Here is a 16325-nt window from a genome sequence, read left to right on the forward strand (position 1 = left end):
CCCATCACAGCAATACGCTGTTTGCTTCATCGCATTACACAAGCGTGTTGGAGTGAAGTTATTGCCGACACATATACACATTCATTCGTCCCAACTTTGCACAGAACCCTGCGTCCCATTGCTAAAAAAAGTGCATGAAAAACAGGCCGAGGTGCAGCTGAACATCACAGGGCACAGTATTAAGCTCCACCTCACTGTGGTTATTGCGCGCTTAGTTCAATTAATATTAAACATCTACTCTGCATTTTAATTCGGGGAATTCTGGCAAACCATGTGATGTCACTAAAGCTCCATTATGTTCCCAGCACTACGTGATAATTGTCGTAAAGCCCACGATATAAGTAAATCACGTGAAGTCACGGATAGCGCACTAGCGCTGAACACGATTGAAAACATGCGCTGCCCCATTTCAAGCATGCGCGAACAGTTGTGAGCAACACCACATTTAAACATTATATTACTTACGTAAGTCGTGGCGAAGAAGACGTACAATACCTCCGCCTACAACGCCCATCAAATAAAGGTGCATGTGCGATGTGATGACGCATGTACGATGTGAAGGCGAACACGACGACGCTGCTGCAGAGCACCACTTCTCAAATTGCATTGCCGAGGCGCTACGCTACTAGAATATTTCGATCGTCAGCCCCACTTAATTCTTCAGAAATACGGGTATCAGACCACCAGAGTTGACCGAGAACAAAAGCCGACATGCCACACCACTACTACTGCACGCCTTTTCGCGAACAAATACTGAACTCACTGCGGGGACATCATACGGATCATGCGACCAGCGGTCGGCGTGGGCCGGAGATTCAACGCACCACATATGGCGCCACGGCATCACTTGGCACCACCATCGCGCCTTCTCAGAAGTCCCTAAACGATCCTGTCCCTTGGCACCTAGGATCAGGTCACGTAATGGATTTTTGTGCGAGAGTTCGAGGCACGCGGCGGCCGCGGTACATCAAACCGCGGCACTGAGAAGGAACGAAGACGCGGTTTGATTGTTGTTTTCCTTATATTCACCTTATCTTTCATATTAGTGCACGTCACCGGCGTCCACCGCTGCTCGATTTTAGGCAACATCGCGCAAGTAGCCGCAACGGCGGCTACGGTGACGCGCGCTCTTTCACGTCAGCGCAATAAGTTAGAGCTGGAAGCATTGCGCGGACGTCCGAAGTTATAGCGGCGGCGCTTTCCATGCCAAGGCGAGTACGCCAAGTCATCGCGGTGGACGGCAACTTTGCATCGCACTGAGGACCCCTTCAAGCCATGGAATGCTTCCCTGAATAAACTTTCATCAATTACTAGTGATTCCGATTCATCTTCGCAATTATTTCTTCCTGGTCGTACTTCTGTTTCGTAACGGCCTACGCATTGTACTAGCTAATTAAAGCAGTTTTCAGAGGTGTCGCTGATATAAATATTACACCCACTGTTAGAGACAATGCCCGAAAAGTAATCTCGACAGAGAAGCCGTACGCTCAGTAAAGCTTGGCACCTGTAACGTATCGCGCCGGCGTGAAAAGCGCGCGGCACCGTAGCCCCCGTTGCGGCTACTTGCGCTATGGAGCCTAAATTCGAGCAGTGGTGGACGCCGGCGACATGCACTAATATGAAATAAAAGGTGAATATAAGCAAAACAACAATCACAGCGGGTCTTCGTTCTTTCTCTGTGCCGCGGTTTGATGCCCGGCTGCCGTCCGCTGCTGCGCGACAACGCCATGTGCTGTACTACCTCCAATTTACGGACCCTTCGTCGCAACCGTCAGCACCAGAGCAAGTGAACGGCGCACAAGAATTTTATCAAGCGTGACAAGGCCCTGCGTGAGAGTGAGGGCGAAGTTTGGCGTCAGTCTTGGCACTCACACCGTCAGCGCGCGGAGCTAAGGTCCCTCTATAATATTTAAGGTACCGGATGGACGGATGAATGGATCGATGGATGGACGGATGGATCTTGTGAGCGTCCCCTTTCGTATGGGGCGGGCGGTGGGTTGCGCCACCAAGCTCTTGCTATTATGCTGCCTAATGTACTACCTAGGTTAAACAGTAAAAAAAGAAAACACTATGAACTCCCACAACCAAATTTTCTGATCCCCTATTGCGAACTGTGCTTTTGTAGGTCTCTGTTTTTTGTCGTTTCCCTACTTTTATTCCACCAATCTTCCAATCGCCTCTTACTAATCCACATTGCGGACATGTTTACTTTTCCACTGCTCTCGCTGAACCTAAGGGCTTCAAGGAGGCCTGTGGTGCCTAAATCGACCGCTGGGTAGCCGTATTCACATTCTAATAAAACATGCTCCGTAGTTTCCCTAGCTTTACCGCAGGAAGCACATGCTTCTTCTTCCTTCTTATATCTCCCTTTATAGGTGCGTTTTCTAAGACATCCCGATCTCACTTCGTAAAGTAATGAGTTTCCCTTTGAGTTATCATAAATTGTTTCTTTCCTGATTTCGATTTTTCCTTGTAAGTAGTTACTCATGGCAGGCTTCTTTTCCATTGCCGCCACCCGTGGGATTATTTCGGCCTCTCTGACTTTCCGCTTAACGTTCTTTGCTGCTGTGTTTCCCACCCTACAGGCCGCATACTTTCTGGTAAGCTTCCTAGTCCTTTTCGTCCACTGTGAATCAATGTTTTTCCTGTACAGATACCTCAACACTCTCCCAGCCCATTTACTTTCTTCCATATTCCTGAGTCATTCTTCATAGCCAATTTTACTGCTAGCTTCCCTCCCTTCAAAACTAGTCCAGCCAATATCACCCTGCACAGCTTCATTTGTAGTGTTCCCGTGAGCGCCCAATGCGAAGCGACCCACTGACCTTTGGTTCACATCGAATCCTGATTGTACCCCTGATTTAAAACAAACAACCGCACTTCCAAAAGTAAGTCGTGAAACCATTCCACTTTTCCACATACCTCGGAGCACCTCGTACCTATTGTATTCCCATAGCGCTCTGTGGTTCATTATGGCTGCCATTCCTCTTCCCCTTCAGTGTTATTGTTTTTTCCTGTGTTTGCATATATCTATTGCCTTCGTTTATCCATATACCAAGGTATTTGTATACTGTTACCCGAGGTATTTTCTGGCCCTGTATCGCCACTGTCCGTTCACTGTTTTCATTGAATGCCATAACACCCGATTTTCTAACACTAAATTTAAGAACCTAATTTGTTGCCTTCCTGTCCACAGATATTAGCCAGTCGTTGCAAATCACTTTGCTTGTTAGCTAGCAGCACAATGTCGTCCGCATAAAATAAACCTGGAAGCTGCTGCTCTACTACTGTACCCGCCTGTTTGTATGAGAGATTAAAGCCGATATTACTTCCATCTAGCGCCCCCTCCATCCTCACCATGTACATCATGAACAGCAGTGGGGATAAATAGCACCCCTGCCTCAGTCCCTTGTTGACATGAACTTTCTCCTCGCTCCTCATCCCTTCCCATTCGACGCAAACGGTATTTTCTAGGTAAATCTCTCTTAAAATGAATAGACAATCGTCACCTAAGCCTTCCCCTTCCAGAATATCCCACAATATGTTGCGGTCCACGTTGTCATAAGCTCCTGTAATGTCTGAAAAGGTGACATATAACGGTCTGCTTTCTACTTTTGATATTTCAATACACTGAGTAAGAACAAGTAAGTTATCATCTAAACACCTACCCATTCTGAAGCAATTGTGAAGTTCTCCCAAAATACCATTATTCTCTGCCCATGCTTGAAGCTTTAATTTGATTGCCTGCATTGCTACCCTGTATATTACCGATGTAACGGTCAACGGTCTCTACGAGTGAATTCTATCTTTCTCCCCCTCACCTTTGTAAATTACATTGATTCTACTATGTTGCCAACTGTCTGGTATTCGTCTATCATTTTAAGTTTCTTCCATTGCTTTCACCAGAGCTTCCTTACTTTTTGGTCCTAGTTCATTATTTAGCCTAACAGGAACCTCGTCTAGCCCTGTGGCTCTGCGCTTAGGAATTTTTTCTTCAGCTTTCTTCCAGTTGAAATTTGTCAGCACCAGCTCCTTTTCCACCTGGGTCTGTTTCATGCTCTTTTTTCCTTCAGATACAACCTCGGCATTGCCTTGCAAAGATTCAGCTGTTATTTTTCGGATGTAGTTTATTACCGCTTCTCCTTCCAGCCTGTTTTCATCTTCGTCTAGGATATCTTGTATTGTTGTTGACTTCCTGCCTAATAATTTTATGTGGTTGCAAAATATTCTAGGTGCGCCCTTCCTTTACTCGCGTATTTCTGACAACCAACGTTCACTTCCGCCTTTTAATTTTGCTTCCACCTGTATTTGAACCATACACTTTATCACCCGGTATATTCCCCATTTACTGGCTACTTCATCCTGCGGCAACTGCGACTTCTTTACCTACCTGTACTCCTGGGATGCTTTCTGTCGTTCGGCGATCGCTTCTCGTATCTCCCTGTTCCACCAACTTTTCGGTTTCTTTTTTTCTTTCCAACGAATGTATTGTTTCTCTCTCCGTATTTCTGTCGTTATTACACTTAGAAGCTCACCATATTCTCACTCTTTACTTGGCCATTTGCCAAGTTCTTCCTCGACTCTAGGGACTATTTTGTTATTTGTTCAGCATTGAAATTTGGATTGGTAATTTTGCACTCCTTGCTCTCTTACCCAACTACATATCCCATTTTCAAAATGATGCGTTTATAGTCACTCCCTATGCTGCTATACCCTTCCTCATCAATGACCACTTCTCTCAACTTATGAATTCCTTATGTCAGCAGACAGTAATCAATGGTTGATTGCCGGTTTCCCGCTTCCCACGTGATCTGCCCTTCACACTTAGGCCTTGTATTCACGATAACGAGGTTATGTTGCTCACAAATGGGTAGCATTGAATTCCCGCTGTTGTCAGTATAGGCATCTAGTTCTTGTATGTGGGCATTCATGTCACCTAACACAATAATTTCAGCATCATTCCCGAAACCCTTAATATCCGCACTTATGCATTCCACTAACTCTATTCTTCTCTGTTCAGGTATTTCCGGTCCAAAAATACGTACCGCCCAGCCCAGTTTTTTTCCCACTCATTGTACCTAATAACCAAAGATGCTCTTGACATTTTGAATTTCCTCTTTTCCAGTTGGCTCCCGGATGGATGAGCATTCTGACTCCCCCTCCTTTTCTTTCCAAATTAGTTCCGTTGCACACTTCTCAAACATAATTCTCAATCAGTGGCGGCTCTTCTGAGCCTCTAAGGTGCGTTTCTGTCACCGCATACACCCCCATTAGTTCGCTATTTAACTGCTCCTCAATCTCTGCCCTCTCTTCCTTTCTTCGGCCGCCCTGCATGTTTATGTAGCCTATTGCATCTCTCTTTCTTGCATTCCTCCTTGCTCTGTATTCGACGGCGATGCTATTGTGAGGTTCCCGTAGGGGAACTTCTTCATTACTACCTACTCTGGCCTCCTCAGCGCCCGTGGGCCCCCTAAAAAAGCAACAGCGCGACCACCAAGTCGCCTTCTCGTGCTAGCCGGTAATTGAAGTGGATCCCGTCTCGTTTAAAACCTATACACCTTCTCACTTCCCTGTTTACTTCGACAACCTCGAAGCCTTTCCCTCGGCTCATTTTTCATATCGCCTCATTAGCAGCCACTACGGCTCTTTGTACGTAACTGTCACGTACAGGCACCTCCGGCACCGTGCACACCGCGATCTGCATTTGAGGGGATAGCTCGCGCAAGTCGTCCACCCCCTTTGCCAAGCGCTGGGCTAGTCCTGTCCCTTTCCTGTTCAGGACGTCAGTTAGCCCACCTGCTACTATGACAAGTTTGCGCACGTGGGCATTTCCCGCAAGCTTCTTTCCTTCGCTCCATGACAGACCCCAGTGTCCGCCCTGAAATGTCCCTACCACGACTCTTTTATCGCCTCTCATCCTCTCCACAATTGCTTCTGAGCACCGAGTCAAGTTTCAGTCTCCGGCGATAATCACCCTTTCACTCTCCCCTACCTGACCCTGTTTCCCTTTGTCCTTTTCCGCGTGATTCGAACTCGACAAGGGGCATTGTCCCCTGTGCCCCTGCTCCTTCCGCGTGGCAGCTTCAAGGTAGGTGCCGCTCTTTCCAGCTAACCCTTCACCACGTTGCACACATTCCACGTACTTTGCTAGTCCTCCCTCCCCTGTCACGTCGTGGGACTGCGTTCTATTGTCACGCACATTCTCGTTCACAATGGCGGGCCTTTTCAGCTTTTCCTCGGCTGCTTCAAGTCTTTTTTGAACTACCTTCCGTGCATCACTCCTTGATTAGCTCATTTTAGCTGTTCCATCTGTTTGACAAGCTCTCCCTGGAACGCCTCCACTTTCTGCATCCTAGTATCGACATCACGGTGTGTGCCGGTTGACTCGATTCCCTCTCCATTCTCATCCGTGCCCTCATCTGCCTTGAGGGACCCCCCGTGCGCTGCCTGCTTTCCCGGCTTTCTAGCCATGTATGTGACGGCTTTTTCTGATGCAAATACTATAATATAATAATGCAGAGCACGAGCCTTTTAGCGAAAACTGATACGCACAGAATCCAAATCCTCAAAATGTCGCTAAGCAACTCTCACCACTGTTTCAAAAGCAATCAATGCTGCGGAGACCCAAAATATGACGCGCTCTCGCACGCGCTAAACCATGCCCCCACGCTCTCACTTTCCTACCAAAACGCGCACAGTAAACCCCCCCCCCCTACTAATAGCTATTAGTCTCAACTACCAGTAGTCTATTAGTAATCAACTCAACTATTAGTCTCTCTAATAACTCAACGTCCCACCTTGCTGCATCTTTTGAAGCACGTGGCGCGAAAGGGCGCTCTAACCATCCTGCAAGACCAAATGTACACCCTTGAAATTTTTTAACAATAACGCGCGAGTGCCGACCGCAAGGCGTGTCAATGGCTTTGTAGCGGCCAGGGCTGCAGGATTTTGCCAACTTTATGTGCGGTCGTGCAAGACGAATTCTAGTTCGAATGTATTCTGCAGCGCTGTTCGGCTTTTGGGTATCACCTCACCGCTACAGGGCCACTGACATGCCGCGCGGTCGACACTCGGGCGTTATTGTTAAAAAATTGCGAGGGTGTACGCCAAACACACTGTCGTGTGCGCGGGTTCAAGAAAGCAAGAAGCGATAAGGCTGCGTAGCACTTTATTGGACGGCAGCTAGAATGCTGCCTGGCTGCACTCATGCAGGTGCTCGCTTTTTGTAGAGCCCCTGCTGACGTCACTTGGCGCGTCACTTATCAAGCCGCTAACAAAATTGCGGCGGCTCGTATCACTTCCTCCACCGCAATTTGGAGAGTCAGGATGGTTGGTATCGGTCAGGTGGCTTCCTAACTCGTTGAGGGTACCGCTTCGTAGGGCTGTTTCCATTGACCATGGGTGCAGATCTAGTTTCGGGGGCAGTGACTGATGGTGGTGGACCAACTGCAAGGGCTGGATAACACATTTCGGCCTCTTCCTCCACCGCAAATGGGGGCGTCGTCGTCGCAGCAGAGGCTCGTAGTAAGTGGTCCTTGTGTTGCCTCCACGTATAGGGTCCGTTTGGTGTCTGCACTTTGACCTCGTACGACACTGGCCCCGTCCGCTGCAAGATGGTTGCGTTGAGCCATCTTGGTCCACTGCTGAAATTGCTCGCCAAAACTTCATCGTTCACTTGAAACACAGTATGGTCGCTACTTCGCCGCATCATTTGCTAGCACTGACTTGTGCCGACAGTATGCGATAAAGCGGGCTTCAGTGCATCCAAACGAGTGCGCAATTGACGACCAAGAAAATGACAAGACAGTGTCTCGAGTGTCGTCGCATGTGGCGTGTTCCCATGCACCATCAAGATTTTGGACAATGTTTCTTCAAGACTTTCTGTTGCAGGGCCTCTGCCTAGAGCGTTCTTTAAAGTCTCCACGAACCTTTCAGGCAATCCGTTGCTGCTCGGGTGATAAGCAGATGTGAAAACTTGCCGGACGGCGTGCTCTTTCATAAACGCTTTGAGCTCGGACGATGTGAACTGCGCACCGTTTTCTCTTACAATTATCTCCGGCGCGCCATATAGTGCGAACAATTCGCGTAACCTTGCTATGGTTGCTTGTGCGGACGCACTTGTCATGACATACACATCTGCACATTTCGAAAGCAAGTCTACAGCAACTAACAGCATACGATTGCGGAATGGGCCCGCAAAGTCTATGTACACGTTACCATGGTTGCGTAGGCCAGGACCACGGGTGCAATGGTGCCTTTAGCGGCATGTTGCGCTGCTGCAGGCATGGCATGCAGTGTCTCGCTTGATTCTCGAGATCTTTTTCCACGGATGGCCCCCATGCGTAGCTTCGGGCGAGTTCCTTACTTCGCACGATACCTGGGTATCCCTGGTGTATCTCCTCCAAGACTGGCTGTTGCAGCTTTGGCGGCACGACAACTCGCATTGCATGCATCAGGCACCCTTCGTGGATAGTCAGTTCACTGCGTCTGTCAAAGTAGGGTTTCAACTCTTTGTCATCAACTTGCGAAGGCCTCCCTTTCCTGGTGAAGTCCAAGATAATGCTGAGAACAGGATCACGAACTGTGTAACGCGCGATCTCCTTGCTTGTCATAGGAAGGGATGCTAAGCGAAGCGTAAAAAAATGTCTCACTCGTGCTGTCCTCTCCCTCATCATCATCATCATCATCAGCCTGGTTACGCCCACTGCAGGGCAAAGGCCTCTCCCATACTTCTCCAACTGCCCCGGTCATGTGCTAATTGTGGCCATGTTGACCCTCCAAACTTCCTAATCTCATCTGCCCACCTAACTTTCTGTCGCCCCCTGCTACGCTTCCCTTCCCTCGGAATCCAGTCCGTAACCCTTAATGACCATCGGTTATCTTCCCTCCTCATTACATGTCCTGCCCATGCCCATTTCTTTTTCTTGATTTCAACTAAGATGTCATTAACGCGCGTTTGTTCCCTCACCCAATCTGCTCTTTTCTTATCCCTTAATGTTACACCTATCATTCTTCTTTCCATAGCCCGTTGCGTCGTCCTCAATTTAAGTAGAACCCTTTTCGTAAGCCTCCAGGTTTCTGCCCCGTACGTGAGTACTGGTAAGACACAGCTGTCCTCTCCCTCACTTGTCTCTAACGGCAGACGCGAAAAACAGTCCGCGTCCGCGTTGTCGGTTGACTTTCGATAGACAAGGTCGCACTTATAAGCTGAAAGAGTTACAGCTCACCGTTGCAGTCTGGCGACCGCTATGGTCGGGAGGCCACTCTTCGGCCCAAGAATTTTTTGTAAAGGCTTGTGGTCTGAGATTAACGTAAATTGTCAACCATAAATGTAAAAATTTAACTTCTTGATGCCAAAAATTAAGGCAAGCGCCTCCTTTTCTATCTGGCTATAGTTTTTGTGAACGGTCGGGAGGCACGGAAGAAAGTGTGTTTATTATCAGACAAGGGGCTGCATATATAGGGACAGATACAAATATGAGCCTGCGCACTTCGTACCGTAAGGGCACGTGTTAACATGACAGTGCGCATACTTACATCTTCCTTCTTTTCGAAGAGAAAACAAAAATGAGAACAAAGAATTTAAAAATTCACATGTCAGGGACCTAATGCTGCGGTCTCTCTGGCAGGGGGTAACGTTGTGGCGGTCTACGCAGACGGTTACTTCCACGAAGGGTGTCTTCAGGTTGTAGCTCCGCCACCTGGTCAGGCTGGGATACTGACTCCGCAGAGACTGTAGATTCAGGGTCTGACGTAGGTTGCATTTCTTTGGAACTGAGATGCTCCCTGGTGCGCCGCAGCTCTTGTCCGCTGTCTGTAAGTAGGTTGTACGACCGAGGTGTGCCTGCAGGGCCTACAACCACAGCTGGCGACGAGGTTCTGTGTATGGTGTCGTACACTGATACTGGAGACCCACTGCGAAGATGGAGTAGACACTTGGCCGTCCGGTTGTAGAAGATCCGCTGCTTTTCTCTTATTTCCTGGAGGCGATTGCGAACAGCTTGTGGTGGCACAGTCTGCGGTTCGAGGTGCTGGGGAAGAACCGGCAACTGCGTCCTTATTTGGCGACCCATCAACCTTCGAACGGGCGACTTCTGTTGCTCGTCCCTTGGCATGTTTCGCCACTCCAGCAGGGCACTGTAAAATTCCATAGTTGCGAAAGGACACTTCGTTAGCAGTTTTTTCGCCTCCTGCACTGCACGCTCCGCCATGCCGTTATCACGGGGATAGTACGGGCTTGAAGCTACGTGGGCAATTCCGAGCTGCGCAGCAAAAGAGCGGAAGCACGAGCTGTGGAAAGGTGGGCCGTTATCACTGCACAGCTTTGCCGGGATTCCATGAGTCGCGAAGACGAGCATGCACGCATTGTTTACCGCTGTCGCTGTTGTATGACGTAGCTTTTGAATCTCGAAAAAGAACGAGTAGAAATCTGCGAGAATTAGGTAGGACTGGTCATCGTGGTGGAAAATATCAAGCCCTACTACTTGCCATGGAAGGCCTGGTATCTCATGGCTAAGCATAGGCAGTCTAGTGTTCCTGCGCTTGTACTTTTCGCACGCTGCGCATGACTTAGCTAGAGCCGAGATATCCGCGGTCATGCCGGGCCAGAACATCACTTCTCTGGTTCTCATCTTCATTTTTTCTTCGCCTCCATGTGCGGTGTGTAGCAAACGCAAAATTTCCGGTCGCTTGGCCGGAGCAATGACTATTTTGTTGCTTCTGAGGAGCAGGCCTTCCTCAACACGCAGTTCGTTGCAGTAACACCAGTATGAACGCAGGGCATGCGGCACATGATTCTTCGTTTCCGGCCATTCCGTGCTCGAGTAGCGGCGCAGTTCAGCCATACTGGCGTCTTTGTTAGTTTCGTGCCGAATACTCTCGAGCTGCTGGTCTGACGCAGGAAGCGAAGAAATAACGCTGACTTGAAATTGTTCTGTCTCGTCGGTTAGTTTCGTAGCACTCGGGAAGCCAGAAAGTTCATCAGCTAGAAATAACTCCTTGCCTGGTTTGAACGTGACCTTGATCGGGAATCTTTGCAAAACAAGCCTCATGCGCTGCAATCGTAGCGGGCATTCACAAAGGGGCTTTTTGAATATAGATTCCAGAGGCCTGTGATCCGACTCGACGGTAACCTCTGGGTGCCCGAAGATATAATCTTGAAACTTAGTGCAACCATGAACAATTGCTAATGTTTCCTTCTCGATCTGCGCGCAGCGCTGCTGTGCTTCCGTTAGCGAACGGGATGAGTAGGCAACTGGCTGCCCATCCTGTAGAAGAACGGCTCCTGCGCCATGCTGACTGGCGTCTACTGACAAGGTCAATGGTTTTTCTTGGTTAAAAAAGGCAGGGACCGGTGCCTTTGTGAGGGTCACTCGAAGTTGATGAAAGCTGTTTTCTTGCTGGTCTGTCCAGACCCACGCGACGTCCTTTTTCAACAACTCGCGAAGGGGCGCTGACAACGTGGATATGTTAGGGACAAACCGAGCCACGAAGTTGATCATGCCAAGGAAAACTTGCAGTTGCTTACGGTTTTGTGGTGGCGGGACTTGCACGATGTCTTCGACTCTGCTCGGGTCCAGGCACAGCCCCTCTGGAGTCAGAATGTGGCCCATGTAGCGGACTCTGGGCTGGAGGAAATTGCACTTGTTCATATTGAGCTTCAGGCTGTGTTGTCTGCACCGGCATAGCAAAGCTACTAAATTTCTGTCGTGTTGCTCTGGTGACTGTCCCCAAACCAATATGTCGTCCATAACGACGTCAACGCCCCTCAAGCCCTCTAGTACCTGGTGCATCACCCGCTGAAAGATTTGCGGCGCGGAAGCGATGCCGAACGGCATGCGCAGGAATCTGCATCGCCCGTAGGGCGTGCTCATAGTGCAAAAGCGGGAGCTCGGCTCGTCCAACTTAATCTGCCAGAATCCTGACGATGCATCCAGAGTAGAAAAGAATTTCGCTCCATGCAGCCGCGGTAGGATATCTTCTAACGTCGGCATGTGGTAGTGCTCTCTTAGAAGTGCTTATTCAAGTCGGATGGGTCCAAGCATATGCGTACTTTGTCTTTCTTTACTACCCCAACCATGTGACTAGACCAGGCAGTCGGTTCTGTGGCCTTAGCAACGACGCCGTCGCGCTCCATCCGGTCCAGCTCAGCTCAGACGCGCTCCTGAAGGGCGATGGCGATTCTTCGCGCTGGCTTGATGACGCCTCGAGCTTCAGGTTTCAGCTCCATGTGGTAGGCTACGTCGTTGACTTCTGCCAGCCCCTGGAAAACATCTCGAAATCTTTCCACTATTTCGTTAGTTTCCAATGCGTCCACAGTGTTTATGCGGCCAATCAGCCCTAAGCGTTCAGCCACCTTGCCACTCAATGTAACAGGAACCGCTTGTTTCACGATAAAGAATAGCGCCGTGGTAGACTGCGTTGTAGTGGCGACCTGAAGCTCGATCTTGTTCGCCTTTTCTATGCGGCCGAAAAACTACCGTAGCGTAGAGCAGCAGTCTTCTGCTGGGTTCGTAGTTATGTTTCTGAGTGTCACTTCGGGCATGACACAACAGTTGGCTCCGGTATCAATTTTGCAGCGTATGGCGGAACCTGCGATGTCGACAGTCGCTGACCAGCTGTCGTGGCCATCAATTGCATTGACTTCGAGGGTTTTAAGAAAATAGCCCTCATCCTAAGCCATTTCGACCCGTTTTATCTGACAAGCTTGGCCCCTCGGTATCGCTTCTGCTTGACGACACGCCCGCGCGAAGTGGTTTGGGCCGCCTTCACTTGCGCTTGCCTTGCGCAGGGCACTTTGCTTTTCCGTGTGTGTAACAGCAGTTTGAGCACATTCAGAGGCTTGCTTTTGATCTCACAGCATGTGCGGTGGCCTCATCGGTTGCGCTTACTTCTGCCTCCCTGATCTCGTTAATGTGCTCCTTCGCTTGTTCCCTTGCTCGGCATATTTCCACCGTTTTGGCATACGACGGATTTTCAGACAGAAGTTTCTGCTGCAGGTCCTTGTCTCTAACTCCTAGAATTATTTGACTGCGCAGTAATCTGTCCTCCAGTTCTCCGAATTCACACAAGCGAGCAAGAGTTCGGATATCGATCAGCCACTCGTTAAAAGATTCGCCCTCACGTTGATCTCGGGAGCCGAAACGAAACTCGTTGAACGTTAAATTCTTCGCTGGTTTGTAGTGGGCCTCGAATTTTTCAATGAGCTCATCGAGGTCTTGCTTTTCGTCCTCATTTGCGAATTTGAAGGTATAGAACACCCGCCTTGCTTCTTCACCAACTGTCACAAGAAATGTTGCTGCCTGAACTTCTTTAGGCTGCTTCCTTAGTCCGGTCGCCGTAGAAGATAGAGTAAACGCACTTTTCCAGATGATCCAGTCCTGGTAAGCGTCACCCGTACTTTCCAGTGGCTTTGGTGGTGGTAGAACCGTCCACGCCATACTTCTTTCTCTGGAGCGTACTGGGGGTGCAGCTGGACGAGGGGGCAGGGAAGAACAGCGGTGAACGCGACTTGCGAAACGCGTCGCCGACCCACTTCTGACACCATGTGAACGGTCGGGAGGCAGGGAAGAAAGCGTGTTTATTATCAGACAAGGGGCTGCATATATAGGGACAGATACAAATATGAGCATGCGCACTTCGTACCTTAAGGGCATGTGTTAACATGACAGTGGGCATACTTACAGTTTTCTTCGGCCTTTGATAGCGTCCTAGAAGCGTAAGCAATTGGTCTTACCGTGCCGACTTTCATAACGCGCGATAACACGGCGCCGAGACAATACGCAGACGCATCGCACGAGAGCTGCAGTGGTAGCGCCGGATCGTAGTGCGCAAGAACTTCGACGGATGGCAGCACTGTTTTGATGGCTTGAAATGCCTCCTCGCATTTTCGGTCCCAGGACCAGGAGACGTCCTTCTGTAACAATCTGTAGAAGGGCTTAGCAAGCGTCGCCAATTGCGGCGTAAACTTGCCTTAGTAGTTAATGAGCCCAAGTAGCAAACGCAGTTGTGCTACGTTAGTGGGTGCTGGGGCTTTCAGAACAGCTTGAACTTTTTCGTTTGTTGGTTTGACGCCCGTCCTACTGATAGCATGCCCAAGATACTGAAGGCTTTCCTTACAGAACTCGCATTTTTCACTGTTAACTCGGACGCCTTTTCGTGCCAGTGTTCGAAGCACTGCTTGAAGATTCACGAGGTGCTCCTCTGCAGTAGCACCTGTCACAAGAATGTCATCTAGATAACAGATCACTCCTGGCAGTCCTTTGAAGATGTCATCCATAATGCGCTGAAACAATGCTGGTGCTGAGGCGATTCCGATGGACAATCTGCTAACAGCGAACAGCCCGTTATGCGTATTCAACCCGAGCAGCTTTTTAGAGTCTTCCGACATTTCCACTTGTTGGTATGCCCTATTTAGATCCAGCTTCGAAAAGTACCGCCCTCCCGCAAGCGCAGCTAGTATCTCATCCAGCCTAGGTAGAGGGTACTGCTCTGTGTCCAGAACAGCGTTCAGCGTTGTCTTATAATCTCCACACACACGTATTGTACCGTCCTTTTGAACAACCGGTACAATCGGTGTGGCAAATTCGCTAGTGGAAACTTGCGCAATGACGCCGAATTCCTGTAGCTCTTCCTTCATTGCTAAACGTAATACGTTGGGCACGTTTCGAGCTTTGAGGAACTTTGGACGGTTTTCTTTAAAAAAACAAGGCAGCTCGCTTACCTTCTAGCTTGCTAAGGGTGTCGTCAAACATGGTGCTGTAAATTGTCGGGGAGTGCTCTCAGTCGCGTGCCGTGGTCCTCTTGGCTTGCGTCTGGATGCGAATCGTTGCACAGCTTGTGTAAACCGCATATTTCGTCCCAATCCAAGCGAAAAGTTTCCAGCCACTCGCGTCCTAGTAGAGCTGGTCCGCCGTAGTCTACAACGTATAACGGAAGGTCACCGACTTGGTCCTTGTATCGTACGGCCGCGCTGAAGACGCCGCAGGGTTGGACAACTTCTCCTGTGTATGTTTTCAGTCGCAGTTCTGTTGGTTCCAGCTTCGAAGGCAGTCTAAGCTTCTTGAACTGTTGCCGTGATATCACAGGCACTGTAGCACCTGTGTCTAACTCCATGCGCAAGGGTACACCCTGAATTTCGACTTCCACGGTGATGGGACGCCGGCTTCTTCGAGACAGCATCTGGACGTTGCCTGTGTCGTCGCTTTGAAGAGTGCGTACGCACTTTCCAGAACTTGTCGGCTTCTGTTTTGGACCACCACAGGCACGCTGATTGTGGCCCGTCTTGCCGCAGTTCGTGCACTTATCGGCAATATGCGGACGAGCGCGGGACAAATGCTTGTCGGAGCCACAACGATAACGCTCGAAAAATCGCTGCCTTTTCGTTTCGCCTTCGGTGCCCATATTGTGCAATTAATCGGCAGCTTTTTTCGCATGCGCGTCCTCAACGTTTTCCTTGGCTTCTTCCAGAGCCAGTGCGCGCTCAACAGCCTTTTGGAAAGTAAGCGTTTTATCTTCTGCAAATAAGTATCGCTGTACGTCGGTACGGAATAAACCACACACAAACCTGTCTCGGATAGATTCGTCCAAAAAGATGCCGAATTCACAGGTTTGGGCGAGTTTTCTTAACTTGGCTGTATACTGGGTGATACCTTTATGTTGCAGCTGACATCTGTGAAATTTTGTTCACTTTTTGATCACACACTCTCGGAGTGAAGTGATTGCGAAGCTTTTCTGTTAGTTCGTTGAACGTCTTTTGCGACGACTTATCTGGTGCGGCCAGAGACTTGAAGAGGCTGAACGACTTCGGCCCAATAATGCTTGGCAAAGTATGCACCTTGAGGATTTCGGGAACTTTGTTCACCGCAAAAAAGGAAATCAGGCGTTCTTCGTAAGATAGCCAGTCACTCAGTTTCGTCGAAGGCTTCCACTTGACCAATCTGACTGGAGGCTGCTATTTCGGAAATGTTGCCGCCTTGTGTCGTAGGTGCGGATACTTCCAGCAGTCCTCAGAGCGTTGCCTCAGTGCTTGGTTGCTCAACTTCAGCGCTTCTTGCCTGTGTATTGCCTTGCTTCCGCCATCCTCGTCGCCAGTTGTGATGTTGGCGGGTTCAAGAAAACAAGAAGCGATAAGAAGGCTGCGTAGTACTTTACTGGGCGGCAGCTAGAATGCTGTCTAGCTGCACTCATGCAGGTGCTCGCTTTTTGTAGAGCCCCTGCTCACGTCACTTATCACGCCGGTAACAGAGCGCGGAGCCCCCAATAGCACGTCTATTCGCCAGAAAATCTCAAGCAAAATGTACGGTGGCGCGCGACATTTGCCGCGC

General features: G+C 49.4%; 1 protein-coding gene and 1 pseudogene across 2 annotated transcripts in view; one reads left to right on the forward strand and one right to left on the reverse strand.

Moving 5' to 3' along the window:
• LOC129387064 (uncharacterized) overlaps positions 1–16325 on the forward strand; it is a 210049-nt gene that overhangs the window by 101055 nt on the left and 92669 nt on the right. The gene's annotated exons all lie outside the window — the stretch shown is intronic.
• Positions 7183–15114, reverse strand: LOC140216202 (uncharacterized; annotated as a pseudogene).

The sequence above is a fragment of the Dermacentor andersoni genome, chromosome 2 (genome assembly GCF_023375885.2).
Source record: "Dermacentor andersoni chromosome 2, qqDerAnde1_hic_scaffold, whole genome shotgun sequence".
Lineage (NCBI taxonomy): Eukaryota > Metazoa > Arthropoda > Arachnida > Ixodida > Ixodidae > Dermacentor > Dermacentor andersoni.